Source organism: Aegilops tauschii, chromosome 5, assembly GCF_002575655.3.
Source record: "Aegilops tauschii subsp. strangulata cultivar AL8/78 chromosome 5, Aet v6.0, whole genome shotgun sequence".
NCBI lineage: Eukaryota > Viridiplantae > Streptophyta > Magnoliopsida > Poales > Poaceae > Aegilops > Aegilops tauschii.
This window is the reverse complement of record NC_053039.3, coordinates 295,344,870-295,353,575: the sequence shown is the minus strand read 5'-3', so window position 1 is coordinate 295,353,575 and position 8,706 is coordinate 295,344,870. Positions and strand designations below refer to the sequence as shown.

Sequence of the window (8,706 nt, the reverse complement as noted above, 5' to 3'; positions counted from 1 at the left end):
GATTGGTGGAAATGTAGATTTATATCTCCTCTCTCTTTTCCCTAAAAAAGATGCAAGAATCATGGGAGGAATAGAGAGAAAGCAAACTCGAAGAGGTCAACAATGGTAGGGGGGGGGGGTGAAACTTGCTCAAAGTCGTTGGGGGCACTGGGGAAGAAGACCCCCTTAAATAGGTCCTCATGAATCTAACCGTCACGGTGTAGAAAAACACATGAGCACTACAACCAGACCAGGGTCCGGTACAACCGCCCAAGGCAGAAATACCAGCCTGCGGTGCTCCATGCGGTACAACCGCTGGTGCCGCCGGTAGTACCTCTTGTGGTACTACCGGACGGGTACCGCCGTGTACCGCCCTAGTACCTGAACAGAGTCAACCGTGTGCGCCACAGGGGCTGGTACATGGAACGAAATAACCGTTGTGTCTGGTTGGTGGCAAGTGAAACAAGTGAGGGCAGAGGAGGCACATGAGGAACTTGAGCCACCTAGTGGAGCTCCACAGCTAGGGGCGGGGAGGGATGACACGATGCCATCACAAAAACAGATCCAGAAGGGTTGTCATAGTTGCGAAACTTGTGATTCTTGTTGGGAGGGTTGTTCCTGTTGTAGTTGTTCGAGTAGTTAGAGTAGCCGTCTTAGCGTTGGTTTAGACAAAATCCATTGTTGCCATAGCCATAGGAAAAGCCAGCATCGGCCGGGTCGGGCAATGGGGGTTGGGGGCGGCAACCACCAAAAGGGGTACAAGAAGCATCAGTTGGATGGGCGAGGGAGCCCGCTGTCGCCGACTGCCAGAGATCTACAGGTACAGGATAGAATATGCCGGAGGAGGAGTGGCCGCCACCTCCTGCCACTCCATCGCCTGCGACTTCTCTGGATCCACAACACACACCACGAATTTGCATCATTTCTCTTCTTGGAACCAGGCAGGAGGAGAGCCCCAAGCCTCGCACTCACGAGCAGTACGCTCACGAGCCGCCTGCGTGCGCTCGAGCTTGGCACGAAGCTCGGCCTCCAGAGCACGAGAGTCAGTCCCCTCCCCACCTGAGGTGGGGTGGTGGTGCTTCCCATTCGAGTTCCTCTCTCTAGAGGAACCATGAGAGCCTTCCATGGAAACCACTGAGCGAAGGAACAAAACTGAGGAGGAGGAGGAGGAAGGAGGGGAACAAGATGGTGGATGGGGTGGCTAGATGTGCGAATGTCAGCGGGGGGAGCTGGAACTCTTAAGGGGGGTCGCGACAACCCTTTGGGAGCCAAATATAGCGTGTTGCATACTTGGCTATTATTTTAAAACTACTCGTACTGCATAATTGACTGTTACTAACAAAAGAGCTCGTGCATTGCAACCGGAAAAAAATTAAGTCCTCAAGCCATTTTTAGTTTTTATTGATTCTCCTTCTAACCGGCTATTTTATTTCAACTCTCAGTGGCCCCTCTTAAATTAGAGCCCATATATGTTACACACACCTCATCATGTTTATCATAATTCTTTTTTCCTTCGAAGGGGCTTGTTTCCTACCCGCACACGTATTAATTATGGAGATATGGTGTAAGCAAGATGAGACTATTGATTAATAAGCGACCTCTATCTTTATCACAATCAAAATCTAGTTGAACTGGTTGAACCGTCATCATAAACTGAAGGAGGTCGTAACAGTTTGATTCTCCATGATAGCATTGTTTTTTGTTTTGGCCCAGCATTGACCAGTCCGATGAAGCCCTAAAATAGCCCAGCAGGGCTGCTACGCAGTGCAGGCAAAAGGTCAAGGAGTACATGCCATCGACGGATTTACATGATCGATCTATGGCTTCTGAGGGCATCTCCAACGCAGACCCGCAAATACCTTCGGTAAATGTCCGTTTTTATTCCCGGACGTGGTCCGCGGACATGATGCGGGAGAAAGCCATTCAATGGTGTGGTATCCGGTTGGGAGGAGAGAAAGTAGGTGAGACCATGCATGTCGTGGGATATTATGGTATGGTGTTCGGTTGAGATGAGAGAGAGGAGAGGGCGACCATGCATGTGCAGAAAGAGAAGAGAGGAGGAGCACACAGAGTCTTTTGGTTGATCATGTGGATGTCCGATATCCGGTATAGTTTTTCTACATTTGTCTTTATTTTGTCGGAAAACGGACGTTCGGACCACTTCGCGGACTGATGCAGGCCAATTACAAAAGTGTTCGATCGAACATATATTGGAGGTTTGAGGGTCTCTCTTGAAGATGCCCTAAACTTTTTAATGCAGAAAACTCGCTTGACCATCAAAAGGGTACCATTCTTTATTTCTCTAACAACATTGGCTAGATTGGCTAGATGACTTTGGCTCTTGCATGCGGGCTCCTTTAACACGATCATTGTCCGAGTCCTTGTTCCGCAATTTCTTTTTTTAGGCTAACGTGCAACACAAACGAGCAATGAAAAAAAAAGGACGACTACAAAACGCTGCGTGCAATGAAACGACCTTCGAAAAAATCAATGCGGGATTTTGTGACTTATGGGTGGATAATTACTATCAACTTCGGGTGCAACTAAATGACCTACGAAAAAACGAATGAGTATTTTTGTGACTTACGACTGACATGTTGGGTAATTACTATCTACTTTTTTTTTTTGCGTGGTTTACTATCTACTTCTGGATGGATGAAAAAATCGAAGAAACCCGCCGTATAGATTTTACTATCGCAGTTGCTCCATGTATATAAGTCGTACTGCGTTCAATCAATTACGCCAACAGCCCATCGCATCCTGAAGTGTAGCAAGCGAAAATGGAAGCTTCGTACATGCTATGGGCTTGTGTACGTTTCACTCGCCTCTTGTGTCCTCTACAGTCTTCCTTGTAGGCAGAAAGAGTTCGCGGCTGCCGCCGGGCCCGACGCCGATCCCTCTCCTCGGCAACATCTTTGACATCCAAGGCGATCTGCACCAGGCCCTTACCAGGCTCGCCCGGGTGCACGGCCCCATCATATCCATCAAGCTCGGCGCCACCACCGCCGTCGTGGCCTCGTCCGCCGCGTGCGCCCGCGACGTGCTGCAGAAGTACGACCACCTCCTGGCGGCGCGGTCCGTCGCCGACGCCGCGCGCACGCTGGGCAACCACGAGCGCTCCATCATATGGCTGCCGTCCAGCAGCCCGCTGTGGAAGCGCCTCCGCGCCGTGTGCACCAACCACCTGTTCTCGGCGCACGCCCTCGACGCGGCCCGCGCGGTGCGGGAGGAGAAGGTGAGGGGCCTGGTGGGCTGCATCCGCGGCCATGCCGGGGAGACCGTGGAGGTCGGCCGCGTCGTGCTCTCCGGGCTGTTCAACATCGTCTCGAGCGTGCTGTTTTCCGAGGAGGTGGGCGACCTGAGCTCAGACCGGGCGCAGGGTCTCGAGACGCTGACCAACGACCTCCTCATGGAGCTCATCAAGCCGAACATGTCGTACCTCTTTCCCGTGCTCTCTGTTCTTGACTTGCAGGGCCGCCGCCGCCGTACCGTCGAGCATCTGAGGAGGTTCTTTGACTTCTTTGACCCGATTATTGAGCGTCGTATGATGGCCGGAGGTGAAAGGCAGGGGGATTTCTTGGATGTGCTACTCCAGCTTCACTCGGTGGATCAGCTCAGCATTCAGACAATCAAGTCCTTTCTTTTGGTATGTTTGACTCTGAACTGAAGTGAGTACATGTTCATTCCAACTTGGGAAAGAAAATCTAATAAACTTTCACAACATTCTTGAAGATTTGAAAAGGTGAACCAAAACTTGAAACTGTTTCAGTTTAGCGTATAGTATATTATAAACTGATCTTTGAAGATCCGAGGAAATCTGACACAAATGAGAAATCCGAGCTAACCAGAAAAATGTCGCGTGTTTTGCAGGATCTGTTCATAGCAGGGACAGAGACAAACGCTCTCACTGTGGAGTGGACGATGGCCGAGCTACTTCGGCACCCGGCCGTCATGTCAAAGGTTCGCGCCAAGCTGCAGGAAGTGGTCGGTGCAGAGCAGTATCCCGACGAATCTAACATCAGCAGGCTGCCGTATCTCCAGGCCGTGCTGATGGAGAGCATGCGCCTACACCCGCCAAGCCCGCTCCTGATACCGCACCAGGCCATGGCTGAAGGCGCGGAGGTCGGGGGCTTCGTGGTGCCCAAGGGCGCCATGGTGATCGTCAACCTGTGGGCCATCATGCGTGACCCGGCGACGTGGACGCAGCCCGAGGAGTTCATGCCGGAGAGGTTCATCGGGGCGGACATGGACTTCCGGGGCAAGGACCGGTTCGAGTTCATGCCGTTCGGGGCGGGGAGAAGGGCCTGCCCTGGGATGCCCATGGCGACAAGGGTTGTGACCCTCATCCTCGCGTCCCTGCTGCACAGGTTTGAGTGGAGGCTGCCCGAGGGGATGCAGCCCTGCGACGTGGATGTTCGGGACCGGTATAGGATGTCTCTCAACATGGTCACGCCAATCAAGGCCGTGCCACTGCCATTGTTCTCGTGATGGATTGTTATCCTTGATTGTCCGTGTAGATGTAGCACGCGTGCACTGTTAGTTTACGTATGTGGTATCAGCAGTTTGTGTTGGAATGAACAAGGGAGACGTTCAGATCACAAGTGTAGTAGTAATGAATAGGTAAGTGATGATAATGAATAAATGTACAAGTGCTTTGTGTAAACTATCAAGCATTGAAGTTAAAGAACAGCTGTGGTGTCGTCGCTCTAAAGGAAGGAGCGGTGCTGGAAGCTTCATCGCCAGAAGAACAATTGTGGGCTTTCTTCTGGAATTGGAAGTTGAAGGAGGTACCGAAGGTACGCTTGTTGTGTTGGAGGGTTGTACTGGAAGTCATGTCCTGGTATTCAACGGTTATTTTCTTCACACAAATCCACTATTCAATGCTCAACTTTTCCGACTATGCTTTTGGATGGGAAGATATTGTTCAACCGTATTCGAGAGGGAGTGGTGGGTTCTGATGATTACTTCAAATGCAAGTACGATGTTATTGGTAAGGTTGGCTTCTTCTCTTATCAGAAATGCACTTGAGCTATCCGGCTGCTTGCATATGGAGTTCCCGGTGATCTAATTCATCAATATGTACGAATTAGTGAGTTCATATGCCTTGAGTCATTGTACATTTTTTGCAAAGCTGTGGTTAAGGCTTTTGGCGCGGAGTACTTTAGAGAACCAAATGAGGATACAACCCGGTTGTTATTGATCAATGCTTCGCGAGGCTTTCCGGGGATTCTTGAAAGCATAGATTTTATGCATTGTAAGTGGAAGAATTGTTCATTTGCTTGACAGGGGCAATATACGGGACATGTTGATGGTTGCACGGTCATACTTGAAGTTGTGGCATCACAAAATCTCTGGATTTGGCACTCTTTTTTCGGCATGGCAAATTCTTATAATGACATCAACGTGCTTTGGCAGTCTCCAGTATGCGGAATGCAATTTCCCAGAGGTCAACTATGAGACCAATAACGACCAATATGACAAGGAATACTAACTAGTTGATGGTATCTATCCTCAATGGTCTACGCTTGTGAAGATAATGTCCAAGCCTCAAGGAGATAAGTGGGCTAGGTTTATAAAGAACAAGAGAGTGTGATAGGAAGGATGTGGAACGTGTTTTTGGTGTGCTCCAATCTCTTCGGGCTAGTGTTCGACACCCTGCTAGAACATGGAGCGTTGACACTATGTGGGAGGTGTTGGCTACTTGTGTGATCATGCACAACATGATCGTAAATGATGAGCGTAATGTCAGCATCTATGACCAAGGGTGGGATCACCAAGGTGATCTGGTTGAGCCCGTGGGTGGAGCGGCAACGTTTGCACAGTTTATCCATTTTCATCATCAAATGTGTTATCGGATAAATCACATTTAACTTTAGTTGATTTGGTTGAGCATATGTGAACTCACATAGAAAATCAATAGTTCTATATTCTCATTTTTCTGCCAATTTATTTGCTGCAATTTTAAATTTATTTGATTGTAAACTATGTGATGATGTCTACTACACAACCTTCTTCTTGTAGACGTCGTTGGGCCTCCAAGTGCAGAGGTTTGTAGGACAGTAGCAAATTTCCCTCAAGTGGATGACCTAAGGTTTATCAATCCGTGGGAGGCGTAGGATGAAGATGGTCTCTCTCAAGCAACCCTGCAACCAAATAACAAAGAGTCTCTTGTGTCCCCAACACACCCAATACAATGGTAAATTGTATAGGTGCACTAGTTCGGTGAAGAGATGGTGATACAAGTGCAATATGGATGGTAGATATAGGTTTTTGTAATCTGAAAATATAAAAACAGCAAGGTAACTAATGATAAGAGTGAGCGTAAACGATATTGCAATGCTTCGAAACAAGGCCTAGGGTTCATACTTTCACTAGTGCAAGTTCTCTCAACAATAATAACATAACTGGATCATATAACTATCCCTCAACATGCAACAAAGAGTCACTTCAAATTCACTAATAGCGGAGAACAAACGAAGAGATTATTGTAGGGTACGAAACCACCTCAAAGTTATCCTTTCTGATCGATCTATTCAAGAGTCCGTAGTAAAATAACACGAAGCTATTCTTTCCGTTCGATCTATCCTAGAGTTCATACTAGAATAACACCTTAAGACACAAATCAACCAAAACCTTAATGTCACCTAGATACTCCAATGTCACCTCAAGTATCCGTGGGTATGATTATACGGTATGCATCACACAATCTCAGATTCATCTATTCAAACCAACACAAAGTACTTGAAAGAGTGCCCCAAAGTTTCTACCGGAGAGTCAAGATGAAAACGTGTGCCAACCCCTATGCATAAGTTCACAAGGTCACTGAACCCGCAAGTTGATCACCAAAACATACATCAAGTAGATCACGTGAATATCCCATTGTCACCACAGATAAGCACATGCAAGACATACATCAAGTGTTCTCAAATCCTTAAAGACTCAATCCGATAAGATAACTTCAAAGGGAAAACTCAATCCATTACAAGAGATAGAGGGGGAGAAACATCATAAGATCCAACTATAATAGCAAAGCTCGCGATACATCAAGATCGTGTCGAATCAAGAACATGAGAGAGAGAGAGATCAAACACATAGCTACTGGTACATACCCTCAGCCCCGAGGGTGAACTACTCCCTCCTCGTCATGGAGAGCGCCGAGATGATGAAGATGGCCACCGGTGAGGGGTCCCCCCTCCGGCAGGGTGCCGGAACAGGGTCCCGATTGGTTTTTGGTGGATACAGAGGCTTGCGGCGGCAGAACTCCCGATCTAGGTTATTTTCTAGAGGTTTGGGGATTTATAGGAGAGGTTGGCGTCGAGAACAAGTCAGGGGGCCCCACGGAGAGTCCACGAGGCACAGGGGCATGCCCTCCACCCTCGTGGGGCCCACGGGACTCCCCTCCGGTAACTCTTCATTCCAATATTTTTTATATTTTCCAAAAAAATCTCCATTGATTTTCAGCGCATTCCGAGAACTTTTATTTCTGCACAAAAACAACACCATGGTAGTTCTGCTGAAAACAGCGTCAGTCCGGGTTAGTTCTAACCAAATCATACCAAAATCATGTAAAAATATTATAAACATGGAATGAATACATCAAAAATTATAGATACGTTGGATACGTATCATGTGACTTATTTGGATGTAAACTATGTGGTTTACCTTATTTATTCCATCAAGATTGCGTGACCAAAATGATAAATTGACTGAAAAAAGGCCATGAGGGATCAAATGGGTCGCCCGTTGGATGCACTGGCCATATGACGACAGACATGAAGCAAACGCATGTTCGATTGAGCATCCAAACAGACAAAAGGTAGACATATTTTGCGATAGTTTAGGTTGGTCCGTTGAAGTTGCCCCTATGACCCGGTGCAAGTTGTGAAGTGGGAGCATGCAATATTGTCTCTACTGGAATTCCCAACAGGTTAAAACAAGATTCCTGCACGCCAGTCCTGGGCTCCTGGCGGCTACCAAATCTTGAATGGGTGAAGATTTACACGGATGATGCGAGTCACCAGATGCTCTGGAAGGGGTGCTGGAGGGGTTGCCACGCCTCTCACTATCAAGGTTGCTGAGGTGCTGCCCCTAGCGAAGGCAAAATCTTTTTTTCTTTCGCAAAGGCAAAATCTTTGCTCAGCTCCAAGGCTTTTGACACATCGTCATAGAGATGGCTTGCTTAGAGATTGCTTTGTTTTATATTCGAAGTGAGAGGAGGATCGCTAATAATTCTGCTCACTAGCTAGTGTGGTGCTTGTAATATACTACTAGTAGCCGACTTAATGAGAGATCGAATCTTAGTTTTTTTGGGGGAAAGGCCATCATGGCTAGCTTTATTAAAATCAAAGAATAATTACATAGTTGACTAGTTGGCTAAGTAAGAACCCAGGAGGTTCATTAGTCCAACTATCATTACGTTTATTACAAAAAACTAAACTTTGCTAGCTCATGAGCTACAGAGTTTGCATCACGAAAACAGTGCTTAAAGATGACCTTCCCGATTAACATTACCGTGTCTATGCAGTCCGCAAAAATTGCCACCAATGCATCCCACCATTGATCTTGCCCTTGACAATAATTTACCACATTTTGTGAATCAGATTCAGCCTCAATCCTGTTGAACCCCAGGGAGTTTGCAAAAGATAACCCGTCCCGCATAGCCATCGCTTCAACTGTCATTACATCAGCTGCATGCTGAACAAAATTGCATTGAGCTGCTATGAATCT

The 8,706-nt window shown here is 47.5% G+C and overlaps 1 pseudogene; it reads left to right on the top strand.

Annotated features, from left to right (window-relative positions):
* The first annotated feature begins 2,759 nt into the window (after positions 1-2,759).
* On the top strand, positions 2,760-4,721 carry LOC109754701 (cytochrome P450 76M5-like; annotated as a pseudogene).
* Positions 4,722-8,706: the final 3,985 nt, after the last annotated feature.